Consider the following 10,431-nt stretch of genomic DNA (forward strand, 5'->3'; position numbering starts at 1 on the left):
AACGAGACCCTGTCTCAGAAAGACAAAAAAAAAAAAATTAAATAAATAAATGAATAAAATAAAATGGTATCATAAAATGGGATTTTTTTCTCCAAATACACTTACCTCCCTGAAGGTCTCATGTACTGCACTTCCCAGAATCATGGGCCTGTAAGATGCATGACCTCAGCTGGGGCCCTGGCTCCCTTGGTCCAGCCCAGGCTCACTTAGCTAAGACCGTCACTCTGGACCCAGAGGCGGTATATGGCAGCCACCAGGGACCAGGATTTGGCAATGAAACTAGTGACTGAATTCAACAGAACCAGCTGGAAGGAGTGGATCGATAAGCACATTTTCTTCTTCCCTTCTAGTCTTCCTGCCGTTCATTGCAAAACAGATGATTCCCAAGTCTTCCAAGACTTGTGCAAGGGTTTGTTCTAACAATGGTGGGAAGATTGGAAACAGATGATGCCCTGGAAGCCACGAGCCTTTTCTATAAGCTTACTTGTTTTCCATTACCAACCTCTTTAATATGCAGGAGAATCATCCAAAGCATTATTTCTCCAGCAGGATCTTATCTTCCAACTTCTTCTTTCTACTGATAGCCAGGGCATTTCAAAATTAGCAAAGTTTTTAGTCTTTAATCATAATCACAGTTATAAATATTTATATGATTATGCTGTCTCAGTTACTATCTTTGTCACTGGCACACCATACCTGACACTCACAACTGTAAGGAAGGAGAGGTTTATTTCGGCTCACAGTTTGCAGAGGTTTCAGTCCAGTGCTGGCCGGCTCTAGGGCGGCACAGCAGAGGGGAGTCACAGCAGAGGGGAGTCACAGAGGAGAAGCAGTCCATGGCAGGGGAGCAGGAAGCAGAAAGATCAAGGGAGGAGAGAGGGAGACCCTTCTAGGCCACACCCCCAGTGACCACCTCCTCCAGTCAGGCTTCACTTCTGAAATCACCTTTAGCTATTAACTCATCAGTGGACTAACCGAGTGATGAACATCGCACCCCCACCTGTGAGTGCATGAGGCTTTGGGGGGACATCTGGATGCAAAACATGACTTATGCCCAACCATATGACCATACCATTGTCATCACTGCCATCATGTCTGTAAATGAAGAAATAGGGAGTGGGAGAGAGAATCAAGGAGCCCCAGAAGGGTCCTCAGCAGAGGATGCCTGAGTGTCGCTTCATTATCTCAAAGCACTACAGGGCAGAGGAAGTGAGAGCAGTCCAGGTCGGGCGATGGAGAGCGATGTGCAGCCCGGAGCAGCAATCTGTGGCTCCTTCCAGATGCAGGTAAGGAGGGCGGAGGAGTGAGGCAGGGCTGCTTAGCTCAGCACAGACTGCCCCGAAAAGTGCACAGGATTTTTTAAACTCAGATTTTATATTGAAGTAAAGGATCATTTTCCTACCCGGAGTTCTGTGTATTTAGAACTTTACTTGGATTCTCAGATGTGTCAAATTTACACAGCCATCATCTCAGGGTAGAACGTGTTTTGGAGCTGTTCACAACGACCAGCTTGCTTTCTCTGTGGCTTAAGCCTGTTTTCTTTTGTTTTTTTGGTCTTTTTGAGACACGGTCTCACTATGCAGTTAAGTTTGGCCTTGAGCTCCCTTTACAGCCCAGGCTGGTCTCGAACTTTTAATGATCCTCCTGCCTCAGCCTCCCGAGTGCTGGGATTACAGCTGTGGGCCACCACACTCAGCTTCTTGCCAATATTTATTGAAATATGAAAAAACTAAATTGTAGGATTTTAGATAAAATAAACTATTACACCCCAGAGTGGCAAATTTCTCCTTTAGGGGTATTTTGGTTTAATTGGAACTACCGGTATTCCTTAGTAACGGCAACAGGAACAACTTCACCAGTCCAAACGGTTCCTTAAAATTTACAAAGTGCTTTCATGCTCAACACTCTAATTAATCTTTCTTTTTCTCTCTCCTTCTCTCCTCCTCTTCCTTCCTTTCTCTCTTTCTTTCTCTCTCTCTCTCTCTCTCTCTCTCTCTTTCTTTCTTTCTTTCTTTCTTTCTTTTTTTTCTTTTTCTTTCTTTCTGAAAGGGCCTTGCTATGTAGTTCAAGCTGGCTTTGAACTCACTATGTGGCCCTGGCAGCGATCCTCCTGCCTCAGCCTCCTCAGTGCTGGTATTACAGGTGTGCACTATCATGTCCAGCAGCACCCTAATTAATATTTCAGATGGGTCTTCTTGAGATGGGAGGGCAAGTGGTATTATTATCCTCATTCTGCAAGCATGCAAAAGCAGAAAGTTAAACCTTGGTTCGAGTCATCCAACTCTCAAAGTAAAGTGATTCTGGTTCCAAAGCTTTTTCTTGCTGTGTGATGTGGTTTCCACTCCCATCACTCTCGCCTGGCGCAGTTTTGCTTGGTGCCATCTAGTCAGGATTCACAGACAGGGGGCATAGCCATCTCGCCTCTTCTGCCCTCCTCTAACTTCCGCCTCCCAGTACAGGAGGCGCAGCCGGGGGAGGAGTGCCGAGGGAGTGTATTTGGGAAGCAGGCCTTGCACCTGTACGAAACAATTGCTTTTGAGACCGTCTCATGGTCCAGTTCACTGGGCATTGTGTTCATGTCAGTTTGCCTTCGTCTCCTCACCCATGAAATGGTGATGACAGCAGTGGCAGTGTACCAAGCTCCTAGAGCTGGAGAGGAGGAAGGGACTCAGCCAGAGCCGTGGACAGCTCCTAAGGTACAGTAGACAGCAGGATGTGATCGCTTGTCCTGCACTGAGAGTTTGCGGAATGCAATAGGAAGCCGTGTGCGCTGCGGGGCTGGGGAAACTCGCTCTCGCAGCGCGGAGGACCCGTGGCAAGGACCTAGAAGATTAGACAGCAACATGCCGCGCGTTCCTTGTCACTGTCTACAAAGAGGCACCGGCCATGCTCACTGTGTGTACACGGGTGTGGGTAACAATGTAGCCCGGGATCAGAAACAGCCCGACAGTCGCCGTTACTGTGAAACTGAAAACATTTTAATCTCTGCAGGAGGAAAGATGGCGGTCTTGGCCTCCTGCGCTGCCCAGCGGTTGCCCATGGCGACAGAGCGCCGCTGTTCCCCCCCCCCCCCCCAGCCCTGCACTTGCGCAGCTTGGTTTCCCGCACACGGCGGTTGCCCAGCATGCGCCAGCTGGCATCACTTTATTCCCTCTCGTCCCTTGGGTTCTCCACGTGACACAGTCGCATCCCACGGGCGCTGAGGCCCTTCAGGAGTCTGCGTCAGAGGCACAGTTGCTTTAGGCCTTTGTTGCAATTAACCAGCTCCGTCTTCGCAGGGGCGGCTGACCGATGGCCGCAGCAGCTGTCCCCGAGCCTGGGCGCGGCTGGCTGCCCCGGAGCAGCGCCGTGGGTCCTTGCGGACCGTCCTTCCTGCCCTGTGCCGGCTCCGTGCCTGTGTCTGCAGGCGGCCGCTGCCGGGGGCTGTGCCCCTGGGTCTTGCAGGGCAGCCTGGGCTCCTGGCTGGGGAATGGGTCGCTTCCTCCTGGGCCCGATACTGTGATCTGTGACTCTGCACTCCCGTTTTGAAAGACACATGCACAGTTCTTTGGACATGGATGGATTTTTACAATTTGGAACCTTTCTAAGGTCCAGCAGTCTCTGTTCTGAAGCTAGTGTAAGGATAACCAAGGTAAACCCACAGTGCCGTGAAATGCTTCTGCAAGTTCCGATGACTGAGGACAAAGCACAAGACGCACCGCTTCCCATCCTAACCTAGGATGGGGCACTTGCCCCTCAAGATGTTCAGAACTCAAATTAAATTAAAACAACAATAACAAGCCGGGTGTGGTGGCACACACCTGTAATCATGTCGGCAGGAGGATCGCCATGAGTCTGAAGCCAGCTTGAACTACAGAGTGAGACTGTGTCTCAAAATCAAAACAAACTGGGCATGGTGGCACATGCTATAATCCCAGCACTCAGGAGGCTGAGGCAGGAGGATCACCATGAGTTTGAGGTAAGCCTTGGCTCCATAGTGAGTTCAAGATCAGCCTGAACTACATAGTGAGACTCTGTCAAAAAACAAAACAAAACAACAACAACAACAACAACAACAAAACTTATTAAGGTGGGAGGATTGCCACAAGTTCAAGGCCAGCCTGAACTACATAGCGAGAGCCTGTCTCAAAAATCAAAAACAAATAAAAAGCAAACAAACAACAACAACAAAACTTCACTGATTTCCTTCCTTACTATCTTGCTGTGACCTATTTTTTTCTAATATCCTGTCAAATGTATAACTTTTTTTACTTAGTTTCAAATTATACTTTTGCAAATAGATTCATATATAACATCTTTTTTGAAAAAATAGAATTAAATATATTTTCAGGCATGAGCCACCACTCACAGCTTCTCAATATATTTTTGACTTCTGGTATTTTCAGCCTCCGTGGTTTTATCAGGATGTTCTCCCATTGTAGGTCAAGGAGCAGCTACACTGGACAAGAGATTCACACACAGGGAGAGATGTGTATTTTACCTAATTTGCTGTTTCTGTCCTTATTTTCAAAATGTGTGCACCCAAGTCACTTTTTGAAGGTATATTATCACTATCTGACAGTAGAAGTTTATTAATGAATGAGTTTGGAGGCCTCGCCTGTTCTGATTTCTAAGACCGTGGCTAGGTCAGTGACCTTGATTTTTTTTTTAAGATAGAGTCTTGCTATGTAGCCCTGGCTGGCCTCAAACTGACAGCCATCCTCCTGCCTCAGCCTCTCAAGCGCTGAGGTTACAGGTGTGTACTGCCACGCTCGGCACTTTGGAGGTTCTAGAATCACTGTCCTATGGAAAGGGAACCCCGTCACCCTGCTGACGGCGGAACTGAGGCGAGAGTGTCTCCAGGGTCTGACTCGTGGTTACACATCTCCTTTTCCTTACATGTGGTTTTCCTAGCCAACAAAAGCTATATTTCAAGATCATTGAGTCTGCTGTGGTCTCATTTCCACTTCCTCCAGCCAAGCCCTAGATATTACTCAAATCTTCACTCAAGCTTCTCCCCTCTGACCACATCCTACCCCTGCCGCAGACTGATTCAGAGACTCCAGTAATGCGTTGGCTTAGCCCCTCGGACGTTTCCACCCAGTGCTACTTGCAATTCTTTATTTCTTTTTTACTTTTGAAGACAGTCTTGCTATGCAGTTCAGGTTGCCCTCGAACTCATGGTGACCCTTCTACCCCAGCTTCCAGAGTGTTGGAAACACAGGTGTGTGCCACCACGCCTGGCTATTTTTCTTGAGTTGTAGAGAGAGTTGTTCACGATATCGATGGGCCAAGGACCCACGCGGTCCCCGTGGCCCTCTGTAAGGGGCTTCGTGTGCTCCCACCTCCCGTCCCGTGATCCCGTCACCCCAGAGTGTCCATGCGGGTGGCTCTTTGGTCCTGCAGCATGAGCTTCCTGCTTGGCCCCAGCCTGGGTCTGGCTGGTGCCACAAGGTTTGCTCAGACCCCACAGCCTCAGGGAAGTCTTCCTGCAGGGACAGCTCCGGTCTACCCTTCCGCTACGCAGGGACAGAGCCCAGCCCGCTAGGGACGGGAAGAGGGGGGGCATTGCCTGAAGCCCAGAGAGCCTGGTAGGACCCAAAGGCATTGAGCAGGGTGGAGCTGAGGGACACAGGCGATGGTCTCTCCTGCCCAGCCTGGCCCCGGCTCCCTCCCATTGGCGGCAGAGCCCTTGGCTGCGTGTGTCTGCACGGTCTCCTCTGCCCCCGTCAGGTGAGGGGGTCACTTCTCTGCAGAGTCCCCGGGACAGAAAACCTTCCAGCTCCAGCTGGAGGAAGCTTCCTCACAGCCGGGCAGGGGTAGGCAGACCTCGGGCGCCTCGCCTGTCAGGCTCTCGGCCCATTGGTTGGTATCACCCACATGAGAACTATGCCAAACGATCCGACCCAGGGACAAACCCAGTGTCACACACCCCGGACCCAGCCACCTCCCAAAAGCTCTACGTATGAGCGCCTGAGGCCTCAGGGGACATTGAGACACAAACTTAACAATAAGCCAACAGCTAAAATTATACTCAACGGGGGACATTTGAAAGCTTTCTCTCTCAGGTGTGCTGACACGGTCTTCTATACAGAAGGCCTCAAAGGCTGCACCCAAAACCTACCACAACTGATACATCAGCAGAGGTGCAGTATGCAAAGTCAGCACACCAGGTCCAGTATGTTGCTGTATGCCAAAGGTCAGTTAACCAAAAAGAAATTAAGAAAGCAGTAGCTGCCAGACACGGTAGCACACACCTGTAGTCACAGCACTTGGGAGGCTGAGGCAGGAGGATCATTGCAAGTTTGAGACCAGCCTGAGCTACAAAGTGAGCTCAGGGCCAGAACTGCATAGTGAGACCTTGTCTCAAAAAAAAAAAAAAAAGAAAGAAAGAAAGCAGTAGTATTTATAACAATAATGTGAATACCTAGGACAAGAACCTCCTTCTTTTTGTGGATATCAAGTATTCTGTCCCAGAAATGAAGAAAATGAGTAAGACACAGGCATCCCTGGCACTCTCTTAGAATACAGCTTACAAATTGGGAAACTAAGGCTCAGTCAGTTCCACAAGGTATGTTTTATTGATTTCCATGACGTGTTTAAAAATATTGACTAGTCAGGAGTGGTGGCACATGCCTGTAATCCCAGCGCTAGGGAGGCTGAAGCAAGAGGATAGCCATAAATTTGAGGCCAGCCTGCGCTACATAGTAAGTTCAAAGCCATCCTGGATTACATAGTGAGATCTTCCTGGCTCAAACAAAACAAAACAAATAAGAAAACAAAACAAAACATTGAGTCAGTTGCTAATACGTAAAAACTGAAATAAATATCTAAATTTCCAGCATTTATTAAAAATCTATGATGGATTTCCAGCTACAGAGATGTGGCATGATCAGCAAACTCTCTCTGTAATGTCTAAGTACAGAACTGGACAACTCTGAATATCAGTTGTTTTCCCGCAATATATAAAATGTGTTTTATACATGGAAGGAAATCCGTAGATTTAAATGCTTGTATTTAGGAAGTTCTAAGGAACCTATTGAACTAAACCAAGTAAAACTATTAGAACTATTCTATTGAGTTAATAATATCCCTGAGTTATCACAGACTGATCAGGTTTGCAATCTCCCAAATGAGTGGACAGCAAAGGCTAAATAAAAGAGACAAACGGAATGATTTCAGGGCTCTAGGAAGCTCAAAACCTTCTCACAGAATTTGAGATTCTCTGTGGGTTAAAACCAAGATCTTCCTTGGGAGGCCCATATTTATTTAGTTATCAGAGCAAGGGAAGGGGATACTCAAGAAGAAGGGGAACTGCCCAAGGACTTCTCCAAATAAGGCATTATGTTAATTTAGGAGAGCTCTGTTAACTCCAGGAAGGCCTCCACCCTGAGGCTACAGTCTTTATCTAGTTGAGATTGGAGCCAGGTGTCCTTAGCTGTGACCTTGTCTTATCGTCTGAGGCTTCACGGCTTCACCCACCATTACGGGCCTCAGTAGGAACTAGTGACTCACAGAGGTTCACTTGCTCTGAGTCCGCTGCCCGTCTCCAGAGAGGGGGCCTAGGCTACAGGCAGACTCACACGTAAACATGGAAAGCCCGTGGGTTCATTTAAATCCTGCTCAGAGCTGCTCTGTAGTGGTCTCCATCACTAGGCAACAATTTTGGCAAGGTCACAGGGCACAAAATAAATATACAAAAATCTAACTGTATTGTGTACATTGGCAAGGAGCAAATTTGAATATGAAATTAAGAAATTAATTCCAAGTCAGGCATGGTGATGCACACCTAATAGCCCAGCACTTGGGGAAGCTGAACCGGAAGGATCCCTGCAAGCCTGGGCTACAAAGTGAGGTCCAGGCAGCCTGGAGCACATGACAAGACCCTGTCTCAAAAAAACAAAAACAAAAACAAAAACCCCTTAAAAAGAAATAAATAAGGGGCCGGGGATATAGCTCAGTGGCATAAGTGCCTGCCTGGCAAGCACAAGGTCCTGAGTTTGATTCCCAGCACCAAAAAAATAAAATAAATAAATAAATAAATAAATAAAAATAGAGGTATAGGACAGAACTGGGGTGGCGGAGATTTGTACAGCCCCAAAAGTGAAGACTTAGATAGCAGCTCCCTTTGATACAAGGGAAAGTAACTCCACCTGAAAGATATCTGGGACAAGATCGCGTTCTCTAAAACCAAAGAATGAATTTTAGGAACCACAGAGGTTAAGAGCAGAATATATTTATTGAGGGAAAGAAAGCTTCTGTCTGAGAGAGGGACAGAAGGGGACCCGAGCGGGTTGCCAAGGACCTTGCCCTTCCCAGGGACTTTATAGAGCAAAACCCCGAGGTGAGGCGGGTCCGAGACAGGGGGCAAATGGGAAATTACAGGTGGGCATGAGGTGGGACAAAACTATGGTCAGCCAATGAGATTACAAGTATAGTTGTTCAGGTAAACTTGAGTAAACTGGGATCGAATGGGGAAGGAGTCACACAGCAAGTGGGCATGGATACAGCACAGGGGCTTTTCCTGGAGGGGGTTGGGTCAGGGACTCTTCCTGGCTTTTTCAAGGTGATTGATACCCATTTAGAATATCAGTCCCTGATGTCCATCCCTAAGAGGTGTGTGGGTGCATTTGTTTTACCTTTTGTTTCGAGGTCTGGCCCACAGGAGGTGCCTGTCTTTCCACTTGCAGGGTATCCTGTCTTCCACTGGCTCCTCCAAGGGCCCAGCCCTCGGCAACTGCCTGTAACATTTCTAATCTAACTCATCTGCCTACAACACCTTTGGGTAAGGAAGGCGTTTCCCATTTTGCTTCAGTTCCTATTACACCCATTATATCTGACGGACACTTCCAAGTGTATTTTGCTGTCTTTATTGATTGATTGATTGATTGATTATGATAGGGTCTGGCTATGTAGTTCTGGCTGGACTTCAATATACTATGCAGCCCAGGCTGGCTTCTGATTTACAGTGATCCTCCTGCCTCAGCCTCCTGAGTGCTGGGATTAAGGCGTGCACCACAACCCTCAGTTTGTGAAATCATTTTGTAAATGAGGAAACCGAGGCTCAGAGACTCCTTGTACTGGGCCCCAGGTCACAGTTATGCACAAGCGATCTTGCTGCAGAGGGTATTGTGCTGACAGACAAGAGCGAATCAGAATGTTACACAATCAGAATGTTACATCAAATATTAAAAATGGGCTAACGCCATGGAAAAGCTTTTCTTTTCCCCCCTGGGCCTCTAAAGATTAAATAGCTCTGTGGTTTTCTCTTTTTAGCCTTGGCTATCCGGCTGGAGCATGTTGAGAAAGCCCAGCAGCTGCTAAAGTCATCATGGAGGAAGGCATCTTTGCAAAGCTGGGAGTTGTTTCTCAGCCGTGAGCAGGCAGACCCCTAACATCCACAGGCTGGCTCTGTTTGGTATTCCGTCCTCATCCACGCCGTCATTCAACGTTTCAGGGAGAAATGCTGACACAGTCTGTCCCAGGCGCACTTGGGGAAGCTGAGGGAATCTCAAACAGCGTCTTTGCCGCTGTACGAAGTTAAGAGTCCCCCGCCTGGCGCGCAGAGGTGGGGAGAAACGTTCAGCCCTCGCCGGCACCTGGCCTGGCTGCCGGGTCCTCTTCTGCAACCATCGGAGCACACAAGCCCTGAGCGAGACGCTGTCACAGGCTCCCCGCTGCCCACAGCTGAGCAGTGTGACGGGGTCCGTTCCTGCGCGTTTGGAATTTTAATTGGCTTTTCATACCGACCTATAAAGCTCAAGGGGTGCAAGGGCAGCGCGAAAAGAAGACAGAAGCCACATCCTGGTGGCGGTCTGCGGCTCCGCCCTGCAGATGTGTTCCATTTTACTTGGCCCTTGCAGCGTTTGAAGGAGTTGCTTTTCTCAATTTAGTAGACAACGTTTTGCAGCCTGCAAAAACAGCTACCTTTTCTGCTTCTTTGGAAAAGTCTGTCTACGCTTAGCGTGTAATCTCGCCGAGAAAATGCTGCCCCCTTCAGCAGTACAGTAGCCACGACTGCCCACGGCGGCCTGATGTATGGTTCCCGCCGGCCCCTACATGTTTGATTTGTGACCCTGTAGGCTGTGCTCACTCTGCCTGTGGGTCAAGTCTTGCTGGGCGTGTGCGTGTGTCTGGAATCCCTGCACTTGGGAGGCTGAGGCAGGCATCGCTGCGAGTTTGAGACCAGCCTGGGCTACAAAGTGGGACCCTGTCTCAAAAAAGAAAAAAAAAAAAATGCAAACAAAAACATAAAAGCCCACACGCGTGGTCTTTAATTTGTCGGGTTGGGTTGCACGCGATACACGTATTCTACCCGTTTTGTCAGGTTCGGGGCCACTTTAAAGCTGTTCTAGGAGTCTCCCTGGTCGCCTCCGCAGAGGCGGGCGGAGGTCAGCGGGTCAAAGGCCCCCAGGGCACGGCGGGGCGCGCGGAGGCGGGGGCCCCGGGGAC

Source organism: Chinchilla lanigera, unplaced genomic scaffold (assembly GCF_000276665.1).
Source record: "Chinchilla lanigera isolate Chin_1 unplaced genomic scaffold, ChiLan1.0 scaffold00035, whole genome shotgun sequence".
Classification (NCBI taxonomy): Eukaryota; Metazoa; Chordata; class Mammalia; order Rodentia; family Chinchillidae; genus Chinchilla; species Chinchilla lanigera.